At 39.2% G+C, this 23,995-nt stretch overlaps 1 protein-coding gene across 1 annotated transcript in view; it reads right to left on the bottom strand.

Annotated features, from left to right (window-relative positions):
• Positions 1-22,997, bottom strand: part of IPCEF1 (interaction protein for cytohesin exchange factors 1) — a 209,755-nt gene extending 186,758 nt beyond the window's left edge. The window contains exon 1 of the mRNA XM_075203484.1: positions 22,924-22,997. The gene's annotated coding sequence lies outside the window, so the exon portion shown is untranslated. The remainder of the gene's footprint in view (positions 1-22,923) is intronic.
• Positions 22,998-23,995: the final 998 nt, after the last annotated feature.

The raw sequence follows: 23,995 nt of genomic DNA, 5'->3' as shown, positions 1-23,995 counted from the left end.
GGCAATTTATTTATTAATATTCTGTTTTTTTAAAACATATTTTAATTTTGAGGTAATCCCACCCACCACAACAACAAACATGCATATGAAAGAGGATAAATGGCATCTACTACTTCCATACTTGGAATCTGTTTCTTAAAAAGAACATTGTGAAGTTGTATCCATCTAAATAAAGTTGTTTTGGATCAAGCCTCGTTATGGTATCGACTGTGGATGCAGACAGTGGGTACATCAAAATCATCTACGATTTGGAATAACAAGGAGACAATGCAATCATGGAATAAAGTTTTTTCTAACCAAGCCTCGTTTTGGGCTACTTTATACACATATGGGTTTAAAAAGGCGGTAGTATATGAGATTGCAGTGTATTAGAAGGACTATAAAAGGAAGGACAGCACAGTGGCAAAGTGGTTAGCACTTCTGCCTCACAGCGCTGGGGTCATGAGTTCCCAACCATGGCCTTATCTGTGTGGAGTTTGTATGTTCTCCCTGTGTTTGCAAGGGTTTCCTCTGGGTGCTCCAGTTTCCTCCCACATTCCAAAAACATACTAGTAGGTTAATTGGCTGCTATCAAAATTGACCCTAGTCTCTCTCTCTCTCTGTGTCTGTGTGTCTGTGTATGTTAGAAAATTTAGACTGTAAGCTCCAATGGGGCACGGACTGATGTGAGTGAGTTCTCTATACAGCGCTGCAGAATCAGTGGCGCTATATAAATAAAGGGTGATGATGATGATGATGATGATGATGATGAAGGGATTTTAAACATATGACAACCTTGAAAAAGACCCTCGTGGAAACGTGTTGGTTATGGTTGCATCCTGATATTCAGAGGTTCTGAGAGATTGAACAGCGCTGAGAGGACCATTGCTGTAGCGGGTTAAGCCATCTGTCCTGGGTCTCTTATATGCTGAGATTGACACAGACTTCTGGTACGGGTTTACTGCATATGTTATGTGAGATGCTGATGTTTTTAAGATGAGTGTTATTTTTATTGTGATTAAACCAGTTTGAACAAGTTGATGCACGAGATCCCCCCTTTTTTGTTTTTTTTTCTTCTGTTTACATGATCGAATATATGGATTGGAGAACAAATATAAGAATGGAGATACATGTCTGATCTTGAGAAGTTCGTTTTTTTCCATTTTCTTGTAAACATATACCCTAAGGGGATTTGGCAGTTGAAAGAGCACTGGTGTATTTTCACATATAGATGCGGCAGCCACGGTGAAAAACTGAAAACTCCTGTTTTTATGGTGGTGGACTTGTCTATGAATGTTTATATTGTGACATATTACACTATGTTTTCTTCTCTTTTTTTCTCTTTTTTTCTCTTCCATTTGGACTTATGAGTCCTATTAGGGTTATAATCATCTGTGTACACTATCACAGTTTGAGAAGAAGGTATCTGAATTTTTGATCATCCAATTGTACAAAAAAGGAAGCACCAGTATGTGTATACTCTTGTTTATGTAAATTACAGCAAGAACCAAGGGAAATTATCAAAAAGACATGGGATCCTTTTTAATGGAGAGGTGTAGGTTTATCCCAATGCATGTCATGTATACTACAATATATACTAATATGCATTATGGTCCTTTTGATCATTTATACAATTGTGACATGCTTTCCTATACTACTTGGTGCCTTATGTAAGAAAGGAATGAAAAGGATTAAAATTCAGGTAAGAGAATATAAGCCTGAATATCCAGCATTCCACGAGAATTTTAGTAGAGGCAACAGAGTAGGGCAAGTCAATTAGGTGATACCAGAGATATCGAAGGGTGGGATTGAGATAGAATGGTTTGAGTAATCATTCTGGGCTACAAAATGGATTCTAACAGCCATTGTTGTACTTATATTATTATATTTTTTATGAAGTAGGTTTAAATAGATAAATAGGTTTGAATTCTTCATGTTTCATCCATCTTGGAATGTACTTATGAAAGGCCACTTGTACAAGTGATTATTTAGAAACATTGATAAGAGAATTGACATCTTCAAACCTCAGAGATAGGACCTCATTTGAACATGTAGTGGTGCAGAAGACACATTCGTTGAGTAGAGGTGCACGTAATTAGTAGTTATCCAATCAGTGTAAATGCCAAGCTAAACGTCCCTCTGTGTAAGGGAGTCAAGATTATTGCTTATAAAGCATATGTGCAAATCTATTATCGTTACCTTCTGATCTGATTAGACTCATTGATTAGTGCATATGAAAGTTAATAAGTTTAACTCTATTCTTCATCAAATTATCTGAGATTCACTTATTTTAAAAACAGCTATGACTGGAATATCTTTAAAATTTCAATATGGCCCGTATTTCTGAAAGCACACTCGATGTGCACTGCAAAGTTATCTAGTTTTCCACTGGTGCACCTGGATATCTAAACAATTTAGATAGCAGCAATAACTGCTGGAAAAGGTAAAATCTTAAATTAATCTTTATTCTATACAATAAAAAAATACAGAACAGATAACAAAGGAATTAGAGGTATACACAGATTTACTTTTTTAATTTGTTTTTTATTTAGCTGAATTTAAGATTTACATATTTTAAATATAAAAAATAAAAGTTATTTTTTGAATAAAATGGGATCTAAAATCATAGGTAAATAGATATAATAGTGAGACTGTTAGTGCACTACATTAAGCAAACTCTGCCTTTTAAAATTTCGTATATAGTTCAATTTGGTAGTAGCACCTCAAGATATCAGGTATCTAATAATCATTTTGTTTATTATATATATAAAAAGTTAGATACAACAGACACTGACTATATTGAGCAACAGTCTCTAAATAAGAAAAATAAACTGGTGCGACAATTTTTTTGCATTTTGTGCACCTGAATGTATTCAAACACCTATCAAGGTACACGCACGCCTGCTTTCCAATCTTGCCTCTACAAATTATAAGTGGGCATAGGTGCTTACCATTACCTACCTACCTACCACTTTAGAGAAACCCACTTTATTAAATACATCTTTTCATTTTCCTCCTAAAATAGTGTTCGTATGTGCCTCGTTTATGACTTAAATGAATCATAAGAGTGAGGAAACACTGGGCCTGATTTTATTACATGTGGCACTCTTTGTGTTTGAAGCTTTTTACACATTGCTCAGAGAGCACCTGGAAATGCGCTTCTCTATTAAAGTGCAATGTGCAAAATTAAAGTCCTTGTGCAGTGGGAAAATAACCATATGCATTTCCACACAGCAGGGATGTCCCTAAAGTGCACCGTCTCAACCCCAGTATCTGATTTTTAGATTTCCAGTCCACAAAATTAAATCTTGTTTTTGGATACTGGTTTACCTACTCCGTAAGTAGCAAGGAATGTGCACAATCTGCTTGAATCCTCCCCATCATCACATTGCACAACACAAGAAAACTGTCAATCTGCTAAAAAATGTAAAATAAATGTATCTTATCTATGTACTTATTGAAAGCTTCGATTGTAAGCTTGCGAGCAGGGCCCTCTTACCTCTCTGTCTGTATTACATAGTATTGTTTTATTACTGTTTGCTCCCAATTGTAAAGCGCTACGGAATCTGCTGGCACTATATAAATGTTGATGATGATGATGAAAGCTTTCATTTTACATGTAGCATTTTTACATACTGCAGAGAAATAGAGAACCTTCCATGCAACATTTTCTGTTTTGGCAAGGGAATTCCTTTATACTGTTCCCCTGTGTGTAAGTTGGCCATAGGAGACTTAGGGATATATTTATTAAACTGCGGGTTTGAAAAAGTGGAGATGTTGCCATTAGCAACCAATCAGAGTCTAGTTATCATTGATGTAGTACACTCTAGAAAATGACAGCTAGAATCTGATTGGTTGATATAGGCAATATCTCAAACCTGAAATTTAGTAAATATACCCCTTAGATTTAGATTACCCCTTAGGGTTAGATTTTCTGAAAATTGCTTTTTGTAGGTGGTGTTAGATCACTGCACATTGCCGGCAATTTAGAACTCCCAACTGCTGCATTTACTACAGGGTAGTTTGAGGCTGAAATGTTAAACCGCCAGCAATGTGTAGAATGTTCAGAACATTTAACAAGCTGGCGGTTTAGTCAAAAACTGCATAGATAAGCTGGCAGGAAAAAGGAAGGGTTTTTTACACTTGCTTTTGATAGTTCAGAAAACACTAACTGCATGCTGTCTGAGCTATCTTGCCCTACAGAACATAAACGGAGGCACGATTGCATTATGAATTATGGGGGCAATCATTATTTATTGATTATGGGGAAAAAATGTATTTATAATTAACTTATGAGGCAAATTGAATCTTTCAATATATTAAGGGACAAATTCTAATAATATAATATAATGAAAAATTAAAATTGCCCACATAAGTTAATTATGAATGATTTTTACCCCCTTAATCAATAAATAATGATTGCAGGTAATTTGTTCACTAATTTGTGTTCGTCCTTAGTATTAAGCAAAAAAGAGGGAGGGGGGTAAGAAAAATGGTGCAGGGGGACAATGACTGCTGGGGGGGTATAAGGAAATTACTTTAGAGGAGCTGTAAGGAAATACCTGTGGGGGGGGATAAGTAAAAAATGATTGCAGGGGGGGGCGGGCAATGGCTGTAGGTGGGGGAAATGTAAATAAATGCAGGGGTGACAATGACTGTAGGAAAGGGGTAATGGAAATACCATACAGGGGGGAGTAAGGAAAAATGGCTATTTTGGAAGGGCAATGGCTGTAGGAGGAGGAAATGAAAGTGTCTGAAAGTGGGTAGTTAAATTAATTTTGCTATAATTAATTAAGATTTTTTTTATTAATACATATATTGTTATAGACTGTTTTATAGATATATAAATTAGAGATGAGCGCACTCGGATTTCTGAAATCCGAGCCCACCCGAACGATGAGGATCCGAGCCGGATCCGAGACAGATCCGGGTATTCCCGCCAATTGCAAAACTGAAACCGAGGCTCTGAGTCATAATCCCGCTGTCGGATCTCGCGATACTTGGATCCTATAAATTCCCCGCTAGTCGCCGCCATCTTCACTCGGGCATTGATCAGGGTAGAGGGAGGGTGTGTTAGGTGGTCCTCTGTCCTGCTATATCTCGTGCTGTTCAGTTCTGTGCTGTGCTGTGCTGTGCTCTGTGTTCTGCTCAGTCCAGTGGTGCTGTGTCCTGTGCTCTGTCCTTCTGAGTTCAGTGGTGCTGCTGGGTCCTGTGCTGTGTCCTGTTCAGTCCAGTGGTGCTGTGTCCTGTGCTCTGTCCTTCTGAGTTCAGTGGTGCTGCTGGGTCCTGGGCTGTGTCCTGTTCAGTCCAGTGGTGCTGTGTCCTGTGCTCTGTCCTTCTGAGTTCAGTGGTGCTGCTGGGTCCTGTGCTGTGTCCTGTTCAGTCCAGTGGTACTGTGTCCTGTGCTCTGTCCTTCTAAGGGTATTGTTATTTCCCCATTATTCCCAAATTATAAAAAATTTCAAAAAAAGTTATAAAAAAAATTACAAAAAAAATAATTATAAAAAAAAAAAAATATCCCAAAACAATCCTGCAGTATAAGTCCATTGGTACTGCTATATTACAAAGTTCACTGATTCAGCAGTATAAGTCTAGTGGTACTGCTATATTACAAAGTTCACTGATTTTGCAATATAAGTCCATTGGTACTGCTATATTACAAAGTTCACTCATTCTGCAGTATAAATCCATTGGTACTGCAATATTACAAAGTTCACTCATTCTGCAGTATAAGTCCAGTGGTACTGCAATATTACAAAGTTCACTCATTCTGCAGTATAAGTCCATTGGTACTGCAATATTACAAAGTTCACTCATTCTGCAGTATAAGTCCAGTGGTACTGCAATATTACAAAGTTCACTCATTCTGCAGTATAAGTCCATTGGTACTGCAATATTACAAAGTTCACTCATTCTGCAGTATAAGTCCAGTGGTACTGCAATATTACAAAGTTCACTCATTCTGCAGTATAAGTCCATTGGTACTGCAATATTACAAAGTTCACTCATTCTGCAGTATAAGTCCAGTGGTACTGCAATATTACAAAGTTCACTCATTCTGCAGTATAAGTCCATTGTTGTTACTGCCATATTACAAATTTCACTGATTCTGCAGTATAAGTCCAGTGGTACTGCTGTATAACTCCAGTCCAGTGGTACTCTCCTGTGCCGCAGATAATTTGTAAAAGCTTTGCCGAGTGTGGGAAGTTATTAGAGATAAGCGGGCTCGGATTCCGCTAATCCGAGCCCACCCGAACAGTGCGGATCCGAACGGGATCCGAGCACTGTTCGGATATTTCCGGCGGGCAAAAAATTGAAAAGGAGGCTCTGTTGTCCAAGTCTCGTGTCGAATCTCGCGAGGGGTGGGAGGGAGCAATTCCATCGTGTACCTCTTTTTTTGGCATTATGTGCTCAAGCTATCTCGGTGCAACCTTTTGGCCTAAAAACAATATTGTGAGGTGTTCAGATTAGACTGGAAATAAGTGGAAATGATTGTTATTGAATGTTATTGAGGTTAATAATAGCGTAGGAGTGAAAAAAAAAACACAAAACTGTTTTTTAGCACTTTTTATGTTTTTTTCAAAATAAATCCGAATCCAAAACCTTAAATCCGAACCAAAACCTTTCGTCAGGTGTTTTGCGAAACAAATCCGAACACAAAACCTCAAGTAGAGATGAGCGCACTCGGATTTCGTGAATCCGAGCCCACCCGAACGTTGCCGATCCGAGTCAGATCCGAGACAGATCCGGGTATTGGCGCCAAATGAAAACCTGAAACCGAGGCTCGGAGTCATAATCCCGCTGTCGGATCTCGCGATACTTGGATCCTATAAATTCCCCACTAGTCGCCGCCATCTTCACTCGGGCATTGATCAGGGTAGAGGGAGGGTGTGTTAGGTGGTCCTCTGTCCTGGTAGATCTCGTGCTGTGCTGTTTAGTTCTGTGCTGTGCTGTGCTGTGCTGTGCTGTGCTGTGCTGTGTTCTGCCGTATCAGTCCAGTGGTGCTGTGTGCTGTGCTCTGTCAATTTTGAGTTCAGTGGTGCTGCTGGGTCCTGTGCTGTGTCCTGTTCAGTGCAGTGGTGCTGTGTCCTGTGCTCTGTGCTTCTAAGGGCATAGTTATTTCCCCATTATTCCCAAGTTTTTAAAAAATAAATAAAAACTTATAAAAAAAAATTAAAATTAAAAATTAAAAATTAAAAAAAAAAGTAATTATAACAAAATTTGCAAAACCAATCCAGCAGTATAAGTCCATTGGTACTGCAATATTACCAAGTTCACACATTCTGCAGTATCTTGTGCTACATATAATGGAGACCAAAAATTTGGAGGATAAACTTAGGGAAAGATCAACACCCACTTCCTCCTAATGCTGAAGCTGCTGCCACTAGTCATGACATAGACGATGAAATGCCATCAACGTCGTCTCCCAAGCCCGATGCCCAATCTCCTAGTACAGGGCATGTAAAATCCAAAAAGCCCAAGTTAAGTAAGAGTAGCAAAAAAAGAAACTTAAAATCATCTGCAGAGAAACGTAAAGTTGCCAATATGCCATTTACGACACGGAGTGGCAAGGAACGGCTTAGGCCCTAGCCCGTGTTCATGACTAGTGGTTCAGCTTCACCCAAGGATCTTAGCCCTCCTCCTCCTCCCCCCCCCCCCTACAAAAAATTGAAGAGAGTTATGCTGTCAGCAACAAAACAGCAAACAACTCTGCCTTCTAAAGAGAAATTATCACAAATCCCCAAGGCGAGTCCAAGGGTGTTGTTGGTTGTCAAGCCTGACCTTCCCATCACTGTACAGGAAGAGGTGGCTCGGGAGGAGGCTATTGATGATGTAGCTGGCGCTGTGTAGGAACTTGATGATGAGGATGGTGATGTGGTTATTGAAAATGAGGCACCAGGGGGGGAAACAGTTGATGTCCATGGGATGAAAAAGCCCATCGTCATGCCTGGTCAGAAGACCAAAAAATGCACCTCTTCAGTCTGGAGTTATTTTTATCCAAATCCGGAAAACCAATGTATGGCCATATGTAGCTTATGTAAAGCTCAAATAAGCAGGGGTAAGGATCTTGCCCACCTAGGGACATCCTCCCTTATACGTCACCTGAATAACCTTCATAGTTCAGTGGTTAGTTCAGGAACTGGGGCTAGGACCGTCATCGGTACAGGGACACCTAAATCCCGTGGTCCAGTTGGATACACACTAGCAACACCCTCCTCGTCAACTTCCTCCACGATGCTGCTGTTGCTGCTGTTAGTCGGTCATCTTCCCAGAGGGGAAGTCGTAAGACCGCTAAGTCTTTCACAAAACAATGGACCGTCCAACAGTCGTTTGCCATGACCACAAAATACGATAGTAGTCGCCCTATTGCAAAGCGTATAACTGCGGCTGTAACTGCAATGTTGGTGTTAGACGTGCGCCCGGTGTCCGCCATCAGTGGAGTGGGATTTAGAGGGTTGATGGAGGTATTGTGTCCCCGGTACCAAATCCCGTCGAGATTCCACTTCACTAGGCAGGCGATACCAAAAATGTACAGAGAAGTACGATCAAGTGACCTCAGTGCTCTAAAAAATGCGGTTGTACCCACTGTCCACTTAACCACGGACATGTGGACAAGTGGTTCTGGGCAAACGAAGGACTATATGACTGTAACAGCCCACTGGGTAGATGCATCCCCTTCCGCAGCAACAGCGACAGCTGCATCAGTAGCAGCATCTACAAAATGGCTGCTCGTGCAAAGGCAGGCAACATTGTGTATTACAGGCTTTAATAAGAGGCACAACGCTGACAACATATTAGAGAAACTGAGGGAAATTATCTCCCAGTGGCTTACCCCACTTAGACTCTCATGGGGATTTGTGGTGTCAGACAATGCCAGTAACATTGTGCGGGCATTAAATATGGGCAATTTCCAGGACGTCCCATGTTTTGCCCACACCATTAATTTAGTGGTGCAGCATTACCTCAAGAGTGACAGGGGTGTGCAGACGATGCTTGCGGTGGCGAGCAAAATTGCTGGACACTTTTGGCATTCAGCCAGTGCCTACCGCAGACTAGAGGCACATCAAAAAACCATGAACCTGCCCTGCCATCACCTCAAACAAGAGGTTGCGACGCGCTGGAACTCCACCCTCTATATGCTGCAGAGGATGGAGGAGCAGCAAAAGGCCATTCAGGCCTACACAGCCACCTACGACATAGGCAAAGGAGTGGGGATGCGCCTGAGTCAAGCGCAGTGGAGACTGATTTCCATGTTGTGCAAGGTTCTCCAGCCGTTTGAACTTGCCACACGAGAAGTCAGTTCCGACACTGCCAGCTTGAGTCAGGTCATTCCCCTGATCAGGCTGTTGCAGAAGCAGCTGGAGAAAGTGAGGGAGGAGCTGGTAAACCATTGCGATTACACCAAGCATGTAGATCTTGTGGATGCAGCCCTTCGTACGCTTTGCCAGGATCCGAGGGTGGTCACTCTTTTAAAGTCAGAGGAATACATTCTGGCCACCGTGCTCGATCCTCGGTTTAAAGCGTATGTTATGTCTCTGTTTCCGGCGGACACAAGTCTACAGCGGTGCAAAGACCTGCTGGTCAGGAGATTGTCCTCTGAAGAGGACCGTGACATGCCAACAGCTCCACCCTCATTTTCTTCCACATCTATGGCTGCGAGGAAAAAGCTCAGTTTTCCTAAAAGAGCCGCTGGCGGGGATGCTGATAACATCTGGTCCGGACCGAAGGCCCTGCGAACCATTGCAGACATGTCTACTGTCGCTGCATTGGATGCTGTCACAATTGAAAAAATGGTGGAGGATTATTTTGCTGACACCATCCAAATAGACATGACAGACAGTCCATATTGTTACCGGCAGGAAAAAAAGGCAGTTTGGAAGCCCCTGTACAAACTGGCTCTATTTTACCTGAGTTGTCCCCCCTCCAGTGTGTACTCGGAAATAGTTTTTAGTTCCACTGGGAACCTGGTCAGTGAGCGGCGAAGGAGGTTGCTTCCTCACAACGTTGAAAAAATGATGTTTATAAAAATGAATAATCAATTCCTCAATGAAGTACAGCACTGCCCTCCAGATAGCACAGGGGGACCTGTGGTTGTGGAGTCCAGCGGGGATGAATTGATAATGTGTGAGGAGGAGGAAGTACACACTGTGGGGGAGAGGAATCAGAGGTTGAGGATAAGGACGACATCTTTCCTCAGTAGAGCCTGTTTAGTTTGTACAGGGAGAGATGAATTGTTTTTTTGGTGTGGGGGCCCAAACAAGCCAATCATTTCAGCCACAGTTGTTTGGTAGGCCCTGTCGCTGAAATGATTGGTTTGTTATAGTGTGCATGTCCTATTTCAACAACATAAGGGTGGGTGGGAGGGCCCAAGGACAATTCCATCTTGCAACTCTTTTTTTGGCATTATATGACCATTCAACAGTCGTTTGCCATGTTCAAAAAGTAAAACAAAATGTCAACAAATTCAAAAAAATAAACCAAAAGTAAAATGCCCTGTCATTATTTAAAACAAGAGGTATTGACGTGCTAGAATTACTGTAGTGTTTATATGTTATAAACACTACACTTGGAAGTTGGAGGAGGTATTGTGGCCCCGGTACCAAATTTAGTACCGGGGCCACTCCACTATGCAGTCCAGATAGAGGTGTATCAGATATTAAAGAACGTTGACTGTTGCTGCAAAATTTTTAAATAATATTGTGGGGAACACTACAATATGCAGTCCATAAACTTTTTGGGTGGAATTCAGACCCGTGGAGGGTTTTTTAATTATATTGTGGCCCCGGTAAAAAATTGTGTACCGGGGCCACCCCACTACGCAGTCAATAAACTTTTTTTTTTGAAATTCAGACCCGTGGAGCGTTTTTTAATTATATTGTAGGGACCACTCCTCTACGCAGTCCAGATCAATTTTTTGGTGCGATTCAGACCCGTGGAGGGTTTTTTAATTATATTGTAGGGACCACTCCTCTACGCAGTCCAGATAAATTTTTTGGTGCGATTCAGACCAGTTGAGGGTTTTTAAATTATATTGTGGTGACCACTCCTCTACGCAGTCCAGGTACATTTTTTGGTGCGATTCAGACCAGTTGAGGGTTTTCTTATTATATTGTGGTGACCACTCCTCTACGCAGTCCAGGTACAATTTTTGGTGTAATTAAGACCAGTTGAGGGTTTTTAAATTATATTGTGGTGACCACTCCTCTACGCAGTCCAGGTACATTTTTTGGTGCGATTCAGACCAGTTGATGGTTTGTAAATTATATTGTGGTGACCACTCCTCTACGCAGTCCAGATACAATTTTTGGTGTAATTAACACCAGTTGATGGTTTTCTTATTATATTGTGGTGACCACTCCTCTACGCAGTCCAGGTACATTTTTTGGTGCGATTCAGACCAGTTGAGGGTTTTTAAATTATATTGTGGTGACCACTCCTCTACGCAGTCCAGGTACATTTTTTGGTGCGATTAAGACCAGTTGAGGGTTTTTAAATTATATTGTGGTGACCACTCCTCTACGCAGTCCAGGTACATTTTTTGGTGCGATTCAGACCAGTTGATGGTTTTCTTATTATATTGTGGTGACCACTCCTCTACGCAGTCCAGGTACATTTTTTGGTGCGATTCAGACCAGTTGAGGGATTTCTTATTATATTGTGGTGACCACTCCTCTACGCAGTCCAGGTACATTTTTTGGTGCGATTCAGACCAGTTGATGGTTTTCTTATTATATTGTGGTGACCACTCCTCTACGCAGTCCAGGTACATTTTTTGGTGTAATTAAGACAAGTTGATGGTTTTCTTATTATAGTGTGGTGACCACTCCTCTACGCAGTCCAGGTAAAATTTTTGGTGGGATTCAGACCATTTGAGGGTTTGTAAATTATATTGTGGTGACCACTCCTCTACGCAGTCCAGATACAATTTTTGGTGTAATTAACACCAGTTGATGGTTTTCTTATTATATTGTGGTGACCACTCCTCTACGCAGTCCAGGTACAATTTTTGGTGTAATTAAGACCAGTTGATGGTTTTCGTATTATATTGTGGGGACCACTCCACTACGCAGTCCAGAAAGATACCTCGTTGCAACGTTTTGGACTAATAACAATATTGTGAGGTGTTCAGAATACACTGTAAATTAGTGGAAATGATTGTTATTGAATGTTATTGAGGTTAATAATAGCGTAGGAGTGAAAATAAGCCCAAAAACTTGATTTTTGAACTTTTTATGCTTTTATAAAAAAAAAATCCGAATCCAAAACCTTAAATCCGAACCAAAACCTTTCGGCAGGTGTTTTGCGAAACAAATCCGAACCCAAAACCTCAAGAAAATCCGAATCCAAAACACAAAACACGAGACACCAAAAGTCGCCGGTGCACATCCCTAACCTCAAGCAAATCCGAATCCAAAACACAAAACACGAGACACCAAAAGTGGCCGGTGCACATCCCTAATATAAATATTTATATATATATTTTTTCAATTATATACATCTTTATGCAGTTTACTCCCCACAGCGCTGTTTTTCTTGTGTTGTTTGAACTAAGGAGCCTAATCATTCAGGGTTTGTTAACATTTTGCATTATAATACAATTTTTGCATTTGCGAGAGGACAACAAAGCTGCAAAAGAGAAGAGCCAGACCAGGAAAGAGACAAGGGCGCAATCTGTCTAAATTTGAATGCTGGAGAATATTTATGAATATTCATATTTAGGAGTATTCAGTTGCTTCACTATTGTTGGGTATGCAACTTGTTTAACACATTGTTGGTTGTGCAGTATTTGTGCTGACTTAGTCTTTTAGTGTATGCTATGTGCCAGATTAGTTATTTATTTTAGAATGATTTTTATTTTTTCGTTTTGAATTTAAGTCTATTGTGTTAAATTATATGGGCCTGAGTCAATAAGGAGAGTAAAGCAAAATAAGAAGTAAGTTTGATCCTGAACAAACCATGTTACAATGCAATGGGTGCCTATTAGTTTATTATTTTGCACATAAGGACAATACTGGCTGTTTTTTCATGTAACAAACAAATACTTGATCGCTTTATATTTACACTGACATTTAAAGTACGTTTACATGTCCTATCCCAGCTACAAATCTGTCCCCATATTTTAAATTTACCTCCCCCCTCCAATGCAACATTGTTTTGCCAAGGTGCAAAGTTACTTCTATTTTATGCTTTGCTCTCCTTAATGACTCAGGCCCTGTATAATTTTTGCAGAGAACCATTCCATTAATTTATTCTGTCCTAGTGGGTTTAATCAAATTTATTTTTCTGCCAGCACAGTATTTTTAAATTTTTCTGTCTTGAGTTGGGACATACAGCAAGGTCCTCTATTACAGATGTGACTTAATTTTTTAACTGGAAAGAAGTAAGCTCAGTGCCGGAATTTGTTCTTTTGTTATATTTTATTGATTGCTATAAACAAATAGTAAATCTAAAATAGAACTTTTATTAGGTATATTTAACATCGCCTGAAATTACCTTCAAGTATTAAAATGATCCTAAGTGACTTATTTGGAAATAGATTAAGCGATATATGTAAAGGATACAGCGTTTACATTACTCCTCGCCCACACTGCAGAAATTAGAAGCAATAACTATACCGCAATATAATTTAGTACAATGTTGTATCTTTTAGATATTGCTTAAGCTTATTCTTACAGTGTGATTTCCAAATAAGTCTCTTTGGATTATTTTAAAACTTGAAGGTAATTTCAGTCTATGTTAAATGTACCTAATTAAAGGTACAGCACGGTGACAGCAATAATAAATGGTGTGGGAAGTCCAGGAGTCTCTTGTACCTGGTGGAAGGGGTCATGTTGGAGAATCTGCTGACTTATGGGGGGGAATTAAATTTCCCCCTAAGTACCACGGTGTAAAAGGCATTACCGTTATTACGGTAATATTAACCCGGGTTTCTGCTCGCAGCTCAGGGAGCTACAAGCAAAAAGCCGTCGTTAAAACAACCGTAATAACGGTAATAGTGCCCAGGCCGCGTTACTTTTTCAAGTAACGCGGCCAATTGAATTCCCCCCGTGGTTTGTTTAAATTGCAGTAAATAGATACTTTATTGCAGTTCTGTGCAATGGTTATGTTTTACATGTTAATTTTATATGTTATATAAAATACTTAAGTTAGTTTTGGTTTGATGCTTTGGCTTACGTATAGTATATATTATGATTCAATAAATTACTATGGCCATGGCGTCTCAAAAAAAATTCCTGACTTATATGGTTCAGGGGGAAGTAGCATGGACACATTATACGTTGTATTTTAACAATTTTTTTTAAAAAAAATCATGGTTTTGTGCATTTTCCCAGTGGTCCAGGTGTTTTGCACAACAAGGGAAATGATCAGGGTGGGCAGATGATCAAGCGTGATGCGTAAGCTTGTGCTGATGCTTCATGCAATGCAACAATATTGTGCATGGAGCCCACAGTAGGTTGGCCTGTATGCTTTTAAATGCCAGGGCTGATTTTTAGTCCCAGTCCGGCCCTGAGTGTGAGCAATATTACCTCTCACAACCACCTTTAAGTTCTGGTGGTTTTTCTGTCAGTTTGACGCCGCAGCTTAATAAACTGACAGTTTGATTTTTTTATCATTTTAAAAGTCAGGACAGCGATGTGTAATGTGGCACATTGCTAAGCTGTGGTTTTCAGGTGGAATTCTAGTGGCTTGACCTTTAGTAAGCCTGGCTGTTTTGAAATGTACAAGGGTGCACAAATTAGTTCAAAAGTTATTCTTTATTTAATCCACACATAGCAAATCTTTAAATTGTGGTTTAGTCAAGCAAGGATAAATTACTCCTAGCCATGAAGTGGTTAAACCACATGGAGGTAAATAGCATTGAATACTCACTTATATTACAGCAAACAACAAGTCAGTGGCCACATTTATTAAATATCACTTGCACCTGCTGAAATAACACATTTTAGCTTTTAACAATTAAAACTTGTTGAAAAGTGTATTGCAGAAAAACATTAATTTTAACAATATTTACTCTGAACAATTTCGACCATGACCACTAGAGGCCACCAAAGACTGTCTAATATTAACAAAAAATAAATCCATGGTTTTAATATTTCAATATTTTTGTTCAGTATATACTCTAAACTAAAAATACAAAACTACATAATTGATAGTGTCTGTTCCATTTCACCCCTTCACAGACAGGATATTTTCCATTAACAAGTACACCATCTTTTTCTGCCCTAAATCTAAATGATAAACAAACATTGCATCAAACAACTTTAGCTGCCACAATCAGATAAACAGTTTGAAGCTTGACACTTACTGACATCATGTTAGTGTTTTTCCATGCTAGTATAAAAATGTGAGAGAAAACGAATGTCAAACATGTTTGGCATGCATTTGTTACCAGCAATTTTAGCAGCATTTGGAGCTCGCTTGCAGCCCACTGTAGGCTTGAATGTGTTTATTTACAATAAATACGTGTGAAAAAAGTTGGATTTTGAGAAACGTAATTCAAACAGAATGCTACCAAAATACAAGCAAATGATAGTGACAGTAACAGTGTTCAAACACCAGTAAAGCAAATGAGGCCTGATTCATTAAGGAAAGTAAGGCAAAAAAAGGAGTAAATGTTCTCCGGGACAAAATATGTTACAATACAAGGGATGAAAATTACTTTGTTATTTTGCACATAAGTTAAATACTGGCTATTTTTTCATCTAGCACACAAATACTTGATAGCTTTATATTTACACTGATTAAAGTTGATTTAAGACATGCCCTATCACAACTATAAATCTGCCATCACATATTAAATTTTTCTTCCCCTCCAATACAACATGGTTTTACCCAGGTGCAAAGTTACTTATTTTTTATGCTTTGCTCTCCTTATGACTCAGGCCCATGTTATTATTGCCAGTGGAAACCTAGCCTAAGGAAATTAAAGTTTATGTTGTTGCCCTAATTCTTTCACACATTTTCTTGTTACCCTCATGCTAAAGTAACAGAGACCAACTTCCTAGACACTGGCCGACTTATTCAGGATTGGTCACACTGAACAATGAAAACAGACATGTTTAAATACTTTACACTCCTCTAGCAGCCCACAGGTGACACTCCCACCTTGCCTTTAAAAGGAGTTCTCCCCCAAGTGCACTGCTTGATTAGCCTCAGTGCAGACACACCCTGTCAGCCTGATGGTAGTTGAAAAAGTCTCTTTCAAACCAATTAAAAATATGTAAGTTAAATCAGACTCTTTACTATTATTTTGTCACACATATATCTTCCACCTATATCTCTTCAACTTAGGTGCACTACTGTACAAATGTGTAACTGTTTGCAGCCTTGCTCTGCAGACTGCCAGCTAAAGACCTAACTCCTCTCTTAGAAGCATGTGGCAAACTACTCCCTTTTGTCTATATATATAAATTTAAATAAATATATATATATATATATATATATATATATATATATATATCTATATATCTATTGATCGGTGACAACAATAAAACCACCTGCCTAATATTATGTAGGTAAAGCTCATGCCTCCAAAACAACTCTGACCCATCAAAGCATGGACGTCACAAGATCTCTGAAGGTGTCCTGTGGTATCTGGCACTTAGATGTTAGCAGCAGATCCTTTAAATTATGTAAGGTGTGGAGTGGGGCCTCCTTGGCTCATACTTATTTTTCCAGTACATCCCACAGATGCTGTATCGAATGAGATCTGGGGAATTTAGAGACCAAGTCAACACCTTGAACTCTTTGTCATGTTCCTCAAATAATTCCTAAACTATATACTAATTTATCAATTGTCCGGTAATTTCAAAATATTATTTTTATTTAAATTATGTATCATAGGTAAGTAGATACTTCTGCAGTACATTTTCACTTCAGCAAAGATGTATGATCATTTTAATGGAAACTTCAAAATGGATACCTATATAGGAATGGGAAAGGTAACACTAAACATTCATTTAAGAATTGGAAATTGCTGCAATTTTGCAAAATCAGTGATTTTCTCGGGAGAGTTGAAACTCACAGACGTATGAAGCTGAGGTTTCATGCAAAATCGCCAGAGTTGTGCTTCTGTCAAAATCGCTATTTGCAAAATCGATAGAGATCAAACTCCCGACTGTTTGCCACTCCAGCTATACAAGTCACAAATGTATGAAGCTGCGATTAAGCTCAGGAGAGTTTGCTTTCTAGCAGCGTGTTGTATAAACATCACTGTTACACTGCCTGCCATACTGCTGCCAGAGCTCCCGCAGTTGTAAATACTGTAAAGAATAGATAAAAGGTTTTTTTGAAAAAAACGTGGGGTCCCCCCTCTATTCACTATTAACCCTAGTCCTGCCTGACTACTGCGCTCATTTTTTTCAGCGGACCCCACTCCCTAGGGAATCCAGCCCAGCGCTGAACAGCCTGGGGTTGGTTAGTCATTATGATTGGGGGACCCTTGCCGAGTGTCCCCCTGCTATAGTGCCTCCAACCCCGGCTGATTTGCCTACTGCTGGTTCCATGAAAATAGGGGGGACCCCACGCAAAATTTTCCCCGAGTTTCACGGAACCAGCAGTAGTCTGGCAGAACTAGGGTTAAGACTGAATAGAGGGGGGACCCCACGCTTTTTTTAAAAAAAACTTTTATCTATTCTTTGCAGTTTGTACAGCTGCCGGCAGCTGTATGACAGGCAGCGTAACAGTGATGTGTTTATAGAACTCGCTGCTACAACACAGGAGAGTTAGCTAACACGGGAGTGTTTTACATCGCAGCAAATCGCCAGAGGTGACCAGCGATTTTGAAATTCAGGGTCAAAATTGCAGCTTGATACATTTGAGAAAATTTTGACTAAAATACATTTACCTCCAATTGTACTTGTTTGTAAATGCAAACACAAGACAAAAAGAAATGTGTTTGAAAATATGTTCCGGGATATGTAGGATCATTTCAATTGAAAGTATGTGCCAGCAAGAAATGTCCTTTGCATATTTGAAGCACTATATGGTGGAATAATGGTTGAGGATTTCTGTCAGCCTTGGGGCTAATAGCTGGGGAAAAATTGCAAACCAGCATGATGAATTCCCCCCTACCTCCAACACCACCACACACAAACACAATGTAACTTAATAAGAAAAGGCTTTACAGTTGTTCTATTTAGCACTACATAGGAATTTGTCTTTTTTTCTTTCTCTGTGGTAAGAATTCTCAAATAAATACAATTTAATCTGGTAATGTAACAAATAGAAATGAGAAAAATTCCAAATGGGTAAATACATTTTATAGGTCAGACAATTCCATTCCTTGATGGAGCCATGAAGGTGAATTTGGTTGGAAGCCCGTCCTAGGTGCTGCATTGTCACATGATCGCCCCTGAGTGGTTCTTTGAGCTGATAGCTGTGCTCATTTTGCATTAACTTACATGAAAACAATTGTTTTTATCTACCCTTATTGTACAGTAAACTTTATTGCACTATTACTTCTAAATGCCACCTGTCGATGACACCCATATGGGGCTACTCACTTGTTGGCATTAAACAGATAAATTATGCTATTGTTTTGGATTTGGAAGTACTTGTCATATATTGTGAAAAAAAAAAATTACAATTCTGTTATGAAAAATTGTATAGGTAGGTTCTGGTTCAAGAAGCATTCCATGTAGAAGTTGAAGCTACAACAGAAATGTTTCTCAGCTGTTCTCATCTCAAAGCATCTCCCCATCAATCGTCATCAATCATCACTGTATAATCCCTATTACTTGAACTTATCGTTACCACCAGCAATACAATGATCGATTTATTGTTAGATGGTTGATCAACAGTGGCACTGGCAGGTATTGCAATAGCTGAATCAATGTCATCAACATCATCGAACTTAGCAGAACTGTATCAGTATGGGGATGCAGAAACACTTTATGCTAGGAAAAGGGAGGAGGCATTCAGTTAAGTTGAGCATAATGGTAAAAATGAAATTCTCATTATTAGCCCCCCCTCCCCCCACACACACTTCAAAATCAGCTTTTTTTATGTTTACGTATAACTAAACTATATCTGCCTGCTTTTCTCTCCATCCTCTTAACTTCATCATTATGATTATTAACAGAATAAGAATCTTATATTAGCTCTTCAAAATTAGGTAACTGTAGATTTCATCTGTCAATGCTGTTAACTTTGATCTACACTAGTGGCTCAAGTAAATAAATGTATACTGTTTTGAAAAAATGCTGCAGTTTTTGGTACCCCTGAGTTTGTGTTAACATCAGCAGGGACACTACCTGAGGCATGACAGTAACAAGATGGTGCGTCCAACAAGAATGAGGGAGCGCAATGCCTACCCATTATATGCCCAATGTCCAGTCCTCCAGGTCCACATAAACGCTATGCTGGCCATAGGGCATAGAGCGGGTGGCCATGAGGAGCTAGCTAAAAGAAACACCAAGAAGGAGCAGAAAAGCAGAGTAAAGAAGGAGAGATGTGGAGGTAAATAAAATATGGTCGATGCCAGCAGAGAGAACAGGGTGGAGAGAAGGCTGGTGAAAACAGGGGGGGGCAGAGGAGGATGGAGAGAACTGGGGGGAGAGGTGGTGTGAAGATATGTGGTTCCCAAATCACTCAGACACGGTATTAGGGGAAAATAGAAGGATGATTTATTCTGCAGAACAGGATTAAATACAGCACGGCACCTTAACGATAGCAGGTCCAGCAAGTGAGGAAATCAGTTCAAATAAATCCAGTGAAATATGTTACACAGCAACTCTGGCAGAGCATCACCTCTTGGCCAAAAGTTAGTCACACAAGTGTCCAGCTCCCAGGGTAGCCTCTTTTATCACCTCCTAATCCCCCCTTGGGATCTACCTGCCCAGTGACGTTGCAAAAGGTCTTGATTGGTGGACTGCTTACACTATCCAGCCCCCCCTCCCCTACCTTCCAAGGTGTCTTCCCTCAGGTGAACCCTACTGGGTCCGGCTCCTGGCTGGCTGTAGAGCTCACTAGTGGACAATAGGGAGCAAACCGAAATAACAATGATAGCTAATTCACTTAACTCCTGAGTGTTCCCTGTGGAGGTGGAATTTAACTCCTTAAGTACTTTTCCAAGGATATGTTATAGTTACCTCACTGATACTTCCCGATAACAACATGGCTGAAAAGTGCAGTTCAGGTATGGATTAGATTAAGGGGCTGTAAAATCATACACCATGTCCAATCCTTTACATTTGGCTTTAAAGAATGGGGGGGGGCTGGAGAAAACAGAGGGAGGGGTCGGGGAGAGCAGTAATATATTGTGATGTCTTTATTTGCAATAGACATCTCTATTAAATGCAGGAGACATTTATAAGCTATTTATTATTATTATTATTATTATTATTATTATTAATAATAATAATAATAATAATCTTTATTTATAGGGCACCACAGACAGGAGGCACAATGGGGAGTCAGAGGGGATAATCGAAGAGGAGCGAGTAGCAGGACAGGGGAAGAGAGGTGAGGAAATCAGGCATGGAGAGAAGGTTAGGTATGAGGGTGGTATGCTTTGAGGAACAAATGAGTTTTAAGTGCCTGTTTGAATGTACACAAATTAGGGGACAGTCGGATGTAGCATGGGAGGTCGTTCCAGTGGAGAGGGGCAGCCCAGGAGAAATCTAGGATTCTGGAGTGGGATAAGGAGATCAGAGTGAAGGAGAGGCGATGGTCAGTGTTCGATCGCAGGGAACAGGATGTAGTGTGAATGAACAGGTGGTTGGAGATGTATGGGGCAGTGGAGTGGGAGAGGGCCTTGTAGGTGAGGGTAAGCAATTTGAAAAGGATTCTGTAGGGGAAGGGGAGCCAGTGTAAGGCAAGGCAGAAGAGGAGTGGCGGGAGAGGAAGATGAATCTCGCAGCCGCGTTACATATAGACCTGAGAGGGGCGAGGAGGGAGAGGGGGAGGCTGGTGAGGAGAAGGTTACAGTAATCAAGATGGGAAATAATGAGTGCATAGATAATGGTTTTCGTGGCATTCTGAGAAAGGAAGGGCCGGATGCTGGTGATGTTGCAGAGTTGGAAGCGACAGGATTGGGGTAAAGATTGAATGTGGGGGGAAAAGGAGAGGGAAGAGTTGAGGGTAACACCCAGGCAGCGAAGTTGGGAAACGGAAGATATTTATTAAATGTAAATGTTAATAATTTTATCTTGGGGCTAGTGGTGGTGAAACATGTCTGTTTTTTTTATATGGGAATGTTATTAATTTAATGTTGGGGTTAGAGTGGGTGGAATATGTCTGTTTATTAAATGGGAATGCTATTAATGTTATGTGGGTGGGGTGGATAAATAGGACTGTTTACTAAACAGGAATGTTATTAATTTAATTTTGCGGCTGTTGGCGGGATATGTGTTTTTTTAAATGGGAATGCTATTAATTTAATATCAGGGATGGTAAGGGGAAATAGGTCTGTTTATTACATGTGAATGCTATTAATTTAATGTTGGTGGTGGTGGAGTGAAATAGATCTGCATATTAAAAGGAAAGACTATTAATTTAGTGCTGGGTCTGGTTAGGGGGAATGATTCCTATTTATTAAATGTGGGTGCTATTAATATAATGTCAGGACAATATGGGGGGTAAAGCATATTTGCTTATATAGGGGAAGGCATATTTATTAAATGTAAATAGTATTAATTAAATTCTGGGGGTGATTGGGTGTAAGGAGGCCTGTTTATTAAACAAATGTAATGTCAAGGTGTTACTGCTTCTAACGAACACCACTGATTCATAAGTCATCTATTTATATATATATATATATATATATATATATATATATATATATATATATATATATATAATTTATTTGTCTAATTACAGCATGACTATTTTCCCCCTCATTAACTTAATAAAGACTAGATGGATTTCTGCTATTATTCCACAAAGTACAAATATAGTAGTGGCATCATGGCTCTGTGTTCAGTTGCTTATATTTTAGTTGGTGATTTCTTTTAACAGCTATGTTTTGGGTCTACGCTTTTATTACACTCTTTCAGCTTCAGAATTTGTAATAGTATTCAATATTAAAAGAGAGCATCAGAAAAGAGTGAGTGTTAAATGATGACTGACCATGGTCTGCATCAAGGGCAACTGACCACAGTTATGCCCATATACATTTGTAGAAGATAATTACTATTTACTATAATAACTATTTGTTTTCACATAATAATCAGTAGGTGTGTAAGCTACTATCCAGTGGGTAAACCAGTATACTGTATTATTGTATGATCCACTGTTCTGCAAATCAGTAAACACTGGTTGTATGAATTAGTATATATATATATATATATATATATATATATATATATATATATATATATATATATATATATATATATATGCTTTTAAAAGCAGCAAAAGCATTGACTAGAGTTTACATTTTCCCATGGCAGCAGCTAATGTGTTCTGCATACCTTTTAACTCCTGTTTTGAATCATTATTATTTGTTTTCATTCTACATACAAAAAGTCCTGTTTTAATTTAAGTAATTTGTGCAATGTTCCTTACATAGTCAGTCCAATGTGTATCATATACCTGTGTTAAGGTATGTAGCTACAACTTTTTTAAAGGAACAGTATTGTAAAGTACTAGTGATATAAAGTAGTGGGCTACAAAAATGTTTCTGAACCTACATATGTAAACAAAAATAAAAAATTATAGCAGCAGTTCTTAAATACTGCTTCATATGACAGACAGTTAATTTCCTGTGCCAGTCATAAGACACTAGTACAGATATCGACAAAGAAAAAAACTTGTGAACAAAAAGAGGAAGTCAAATGGATAATGATTACAGAAAATAACTTCCTTTTTGCACAGAATCAATTACATTATATACATGAAACACATCAGTATTTTCATTGATAATTGTCCATCAATTATATGTATTCATTGTTTATCTTATTATGATTCTATACCAGAAATATTACACAAGAATGGTCTTACCTGGCTCTCTATAGCTTCTTACAGTATATTAAAAGACTTGGGAGTCACAGTGATAAAACGAAGACGACTCTGGAGTCACTGTGTTAAAAAGAAGAAGTGATAATGTTACTAAATATTGTTACTTTGTCAGACAAACTGCATCACGTGACAATCACATTTGAAGGATTAGTAATAGAAAACAAGAAAGGCAACAGCACGATATAGAATTACAGTGATAAATTGTATTGTTTTACAACTCTCATTTGTAATATATAATCACCTATTTGGAGTAACAGCAAGTACATTTTTCTGTCACTTTTTAACACAATTTTGGTCAGAAAGAAATGGGTTAATGTAAGAAAATTTGTAAATGTATTTAAAAAGGTTGAGTAGAACTAAACATAAAAGTGATTTTTGCAACTATTGTTCACCACATAAAAAGTGGTGCCATAATGTACAGGGCCATTTATTCTACTGCTCTTTCTCCACTTCCCTCATCTTTTTTTAAATCGCTAGAATTCCAGAATTAAACCAAGGTTGGTAAGTTACTAAATGGTATCTTAAAAGTGCATCAACAAATGTGAGACTGTCTGCTATATATTGTGTGAGATTACCAGCATCCAAACAGTACAAAGGCCATTGCAATATCACTGCCCTACCAGGCTTGTCTTGTCATTAAAGCCTTTGCTAGGAGTCAACTTACGGGTCATGACCGCAGGAGGGAGCCTGTCATAGGCACCCTGATGTCTCGGCTGACTAAAGGATCCTTGCATTGCAAATAGGATAATGGGATCTTCCCAGAGCAAGTAAGAAGGGAGTATCACAACAGTAGATTGCTGAATTAAGTATAAGCGTATAGGGGCAGAGGAGGAGGTGAACAGCTCATGCCCATTGGGAACAGGTATAGATATACAGGTATAGATATAGATATAAAATGCACTCAGCTACCCTCTCTCTAGAAGAACGCGTGGAGGCAACCCCACCCAACAAACCCAAATCAGAAGGGGATAGAAAAGGGGTGCTGTTTTTACTGACTATGTATATTTGTAAACAGTGATGATGTATAATTGTTTAAAAAAAACAGAAATAGAGA

The sequence above is a fragment of the Mixophyes fleayi genome, chromosome 3, assembly GCF_038048845.1.
Source record: "Mixophyes fleayi isolate aMixFle1 chromosome 3, aMixFle1.hap1, whole genome shotgun sequence".
Lineage (NCBI taxonomy): Eukaryota > Metazoa > Chordata > Amphibia > Anura > Limnodynastidae > Mixophyes > Mixophyes fleayi.
This window is presented reverse-complemented; position numbering and strand designations above follow the sequence as displayed.